The following is a 5,103-nucleotide window of genomic DNA, read 5'->3' on the forward strand; positions in this document are numbered from 1 at the left end:
GCTAGCGTTATTATTTATTACAAATATCGGGACACAGAAGCATGAATCTTAATTGTCTCAATTATATTTTGTGCTTGGAGTCTCAGTATCATAATTGAAGTTCCGAATCAAGTTAAATGAAAAAATAGCTTATGAATAACATTAAGTCCATAACTTCTAGAATTCATTGTCAGTGCTATGGGAATGACTCTAGAAAAGTTCAGTAAATATGGCTTAAACATAATAAATGAAGCGTACAAACATGCCAATGATTTCTTTGATATCAGATAAGGCACAAATAATGTTGCCCTAGAACATAAGTACATTCCATCTAAACGTGTGTGTTGACATACATGATACATGTCAAATGCTCCCTCGGTCCACAGAAGAACTGCTTTGTTTCTTGCTCTGGCTCAGCTCATGCGACCAGTCTTGAACTTTGCTGCACAAGTCAGACCAGAGCCTGAGCACTCATAAAACCAGAGCCTTTTTTAGCTCCTTGGCGTAGTATATCTTCACATTGTCATAAAGTGGCATGTGTAAACATAACATGAAGCATCAGGAGGATATTATGATAGTTCACAAGAATATAAGTTAAATGAGATGAGCAGGTTTACCTATGTCCAGCACAACTTGGCTTCTGAAAATTTTCTCCCACCAAAACACCGGAAAGCAAGTCACTGCTAGAGTATGGAATTTGCTTCTTAGAAGCATTAGATGTGTGTTCAGAAGCTCATGCAAAGAAGAGATCAATAAGAACCTGGGGAAAAGAATAGCCTGAGGAAAAGAAGAGCCATCAAATGAATTATACAAGTATCTCACTGGAATTGTTTCTTTTTCTGGCCACAGAAAACAACTCACTCTTGAATGTCCTACACGAAATGAAATTATTTACAAATATAACTTCAAGAAGCTAAGCTGCTAAGATGTATTGTAAGAGAATAAATGACATAACAGGCGTCCCTCATAGCTCAAACACATACGTAATTCAGAGATTTTCTTCTTCCTCTGAGACAGCAGGAAAGAAAGAAATACACTATGTATTCTTCATGGAATAAAAAATGTCGAAAGCGACTAAGCTCGTTTCAGTTAGTGGGCATATGAAGAATATCTTTCGGTAAGAACTATGTGTTTACAAAATCAATTGTAAAAGAAAGTCATTATACAGAAAAATAACATTCCCTTGATAACTCCAGAAATTCAAAAGTTTATCAGGCAATTGAGATCAGTCATACAGAATCAAATGAACTGATGGTTAAGGAAAACACAAAAATGGAAGGCGCAAGAAACAAATCAAATGGTTTCATGAGAAAACCTTGGATATATTGCAACACATGGAAAAAAATTAGGAGATTAAGTTCTAAAAACAATTCTAGCCATAGGATAATTGGGTAGATTCAGCGAAAAGGAGAAAAAGAAACCAAGATACTAAACACATCCACTGCGAAGTATTGAAGTCTACAGGAAGAGCCAAGAACATATAAATGGTACTGGATGGTTGCATGAGAATCTGAGCATGTGTATCCCTGGTTTTAGAAAGCAAAAGTGTGCTACTTAATGCTACTCTTGTTCACTGTACATCAACCTAAACTAAACACTTTGACTTGAAAAGGACTTGAAACATGTCTACTTCATTTCTGAATTAGTTAGTCTTTAGTTTAGATTAGTGAGGTATCACAGAAATATTGTCTTGTGTCAGCATAAGTTCCATTGCACAGTAATTAAGTGATGTTGGCTATGTGTTCGTATTTCATCTTAAGACTGAAAGTACAGTTGTGTGTCGCTTCAACAGACATGCTGAAGAGGAAGATTGTAGTTACCAGTGCTGCCTTGTAGTACTTATAGATGTCCTCCGTGTAGTTGACAACATCTGGTTCATTGTGGCCATCGAGCTTGTCGATATCATCCACGTAGGTTCTTGCCAATAACACGCAGTCAGACTTCAAATTTGTAATAATGGTGTCCTCCCATATCGCTGGTTTACAAGGGGAAAATACAACAATCTCGCTTCCATTTCCTAACAAAAAGAGTTGGCCAGATAAAATTTCATAAATAGTATCCTTAAAAAATAGATAACTAATTTTAATTCCACAGGAAATAATCCTTGTAGAATGCATACAAGCCATAATCCAGCCTATCATTTTATAATAATGTGTTCAGCAACTTTAGTTGTGCTGTTACTGACACATGTTTCAATTGGTGAATAAGAAACTTAATGAGACACCTGTTGTTTGAGGATGAAAGTGTTATTTCACTCCATGGAACAATTGCTTCAATTCTTTCAAAATGGAAGCATACATCAAAAGGCTTCAGAACACGAGAGGTCAACATACTCTAAATCAGTCTGTACAATTTAAAATCTACATTCAGTGTCTACCACCATGAAATTGCAGCTAGAAGCCAGCAAGTACGCTACAATGACTGAGAACTTGAACGATTGAGGGATAATGAAGAAAATTGTAAAGAACTAACCTCCAGTTGGAAGGGCACGAAGATGCCAGCTCCTTCTCTGCTATATCTTCCTTAATATCTATTCGAGTGACCATGTATGTTCCAAAGTTGAAGATAAAAGAAATTTAAAAATATGCAAATTGGCACACATATCCCTTCCACTGAACATATGCAACCCATATCTGTAAAAAAATAGAAATTTAGTACATGTTCATAAAGAATAAGTAACAACACATGGTGGTCTCAATATCCAGTGTCTCATGTTGGATACATTTTTAAATATGTGCAGTTTCACGTCCGAGCAGAACAAAATTAATTGACAGATGTGATAGCTCTAAATAGCTAAAATGGCTCACAAAATCTTACAAAACAAAAACTATGAGATTTTCTTGACAGACTACTATGTATAGTTCTCCTGTGATACAATCCTGGACCACACAAATGCCTTGTATTAAACCTAAAAGGTAAATGCTCTAAATAGGATTGTAGGAGAAAAGAAGAATAAGTAGATCCGGGATGCAGTGGTGTGAATGCACAATGTATGTGGGATATAGAGCTCTTTGCTATATAGATAAAAACTCTAATGGTAAACCTCGTGAATCCTGATTCACTCAAGGTACACAAGTTGTAGGGCTAATAATGGGCTCGTCTAAAAGGGACATTTCACTATTTGTGTCCCCTTTTTTCATCCAAATGGTAAATTACAATGTTTTATGCAAATAATTTACAGAAGGATTTAAGAACACACAAGTTAATTTCATTCTTGGAGAGGTGCAGACTGCAATAAAGGGAGCTGGCGTTTGTATGGCGTTAGTTTGCTGGTATAACCAGCTGGAGTTAATCATCAGTTTTACAGTAAAATTTTGGGCATAATAAGTGTTATCTCCAATAGATTGAAGATGATAGACATCAGAATCCTTACCGGACCGCGCTTTGCAATTCGAAACGAAAACCTCCACCCCGAGGATCTTGCAGACCCTTATTCAAGCCTGACACAACGCAGGTGCTAACCTGAGCCGATGCGTCCGTGCAACAAGTGGACCAGCGGAAGCATGAAGGCACCTAACGGACGAAGACCTGCAGGAGGTGGTGCGTGGGGGGATCCGGCGGCGTGGCTTTCGCCCGGAGCCGATGTGGCGGTGGGATGCGACCGCTCTCCCCTGAGCTGAGCGCGGCAACGTCCACTGGAGGCGTTGAAGGCTGCGGTCGGCAGCGCCGCTTGGGTGCACCGAGAACTGCTCATGTTTGCAGAGAACAACGACCCAATATGCGATCGTGTCGGTGCCAAGGGATTATGAGGGAGGTGGTGGGAGAGGAGGAAGTCGCCTGAAGGGAAGAGGGCGAGCGGGTGTGGCCGAGGTCCATTACCACCTCCACCAGCGCGGGGAGATCCGGGTGGTCCTTCGCCCACCACCAGAGATCCCCGAGGAGAAGCTCCAGTGGCCTGCACAGCTCCTCCTTGAACCCCTCCGGCCCGGCGGACTTGCATTGCGCGGTGCGCACGGGAGCGTGGCCCCGGCGGCCGCAGCGGAGGGAGAGGTGGCGAGCGGTGGCTGGGCCACACGTCACGGAGGAGAAGCGGCGGGTGTAGGGAGAGGAGAGGGCGGGATGGGCTGAGGGAGAATCGGAGGTGGAGGTGGGGCGGCGGCGGCGGCAAGCGCGTGCCGGTGGAGGGAAAGAGTTCAGGATGGGGAGGAGCGAACAATTGTGTGGAGAGTGAAATCGTGCCTTGGGTTCGTGGGTTCCAACCGGCTCGTATTTTCTTTACAGTTTGACTAATTCATATCTAGATATTTTTTAAGGATGTCACATCTAAGCTCCCACAAATATATAATGCAGCAACAAGAAATAAAAAAACTAGAACAAAAAAAACCACAAACAGAGTGATGTGAGCTTAGATGTGACATAACTATGTCACATCTAGATATGTACTAGACAGACCTTTTCTTTAAGAGGAGGTGGGATCGTACGAGCGATTTTTTTGATGCGGGATTGAGGTCGAACCATCACAACGTTCGATTCTCTTTTAATAGTAGAGATTTATTGTTTATACTAAGGGCTCCGAGTTTTAATTTCGCCCCGGGCCTCCAAAATCTCAGAACCGGCCCTGCTGACTCGTGAGGAAACACATACCGACGTACGTACGTTCCCTCCAGCAAAAAAAAGAAAGAAAAGACGTGCGTACGTTCCTAGTAAATTTGACTTGAAACGCACACACAAATAAGCCTACCTCATGTAATTTGCTAGTACCATCAATACCACACAGTTTTGCTCAAAAAAAAACCGCACAGTGCAACTTAATTTTTTTCAGAAATGGAACTGATGGCTGCTGGTGACTGATCGGCAGCGCCGACAGATCTGAATCTTTTTTATCCTTTTTTGAAAATTATGAACAATTTTGAAATACTGAACATTTCTTAATAATGTGAACAATTTTTATATTCCAAAAAATAAAAAAAATATTTCTTTACATTCGGAATATAAGGAAAACCACATTCATTTTTTCAAATGTGAACACTTTACTGAAGTGCCGAACAATTTTCAAAAATTCTAAATATTTTCTGAAAAACAGGAAGATCTTTTTGAAAACATGAACAATTTTTTCCAAACGTTTTTAAAAACAAACAATTTCAAAAAAGACGATCAAAATTTGAAAAAATGAACAGTTTTTGA

The 5,103-nt window shown here is 40.3% G+C and overlaps 1 long non-coding RNA gene across 5 annotated transcripts; it reads right to left on the reverse strand.

Annotated features, from left to right (window-relative positions):
* Nucleotides 1-243: 243 nt before the first annotated feature.
* On the reverse strand, nucleotides 244-4,146 carry LOC119354229. Of its 5 annotated transcripts, none has more exons than XR_005170733.1 (4): nucleotides 3,353-4,146; nucleotides 2,452-2,612; nucleotides 597-1,996; nucleotides 244-492 (listed from the first exon to the last, which is right to left on the reverse strand). It is a non-coding gene; the product is annotated as an uncharacterized LOC119354229 (long non-coding RNA). The 5 variants fall into 5 exon arrangements; XR_005170735.1 differs by having other exon boundaries at nucleotides 597-739; nucleotides 1,800-1,996; nucleotides 2,452-4,146; XR_005170732.1 differs by having other exon boundaries at nucleotides 597-756; nucleotides 1,800-1,996; nucleotides 2,452-4,146.
* Nucleotides 4,147-5,103: the final 957 nt, after the last annotated feature.

The sequence above is a fragment of the Triticum dicoccoides genome, chromosome 2A, assembly GCF_002162155.2.
Source record: "Triticum dicoccoides isolate Atlit2015 ecotype Zavitan chromosome 2A, WEW_v2.0, whole genome shotgun sequence".
NCBI lineage: Eukaryota > Viridiplantae > Streptophyta > Magnoliopsida > Poales > Poaceae > Triticum > Triticum dicoccoides.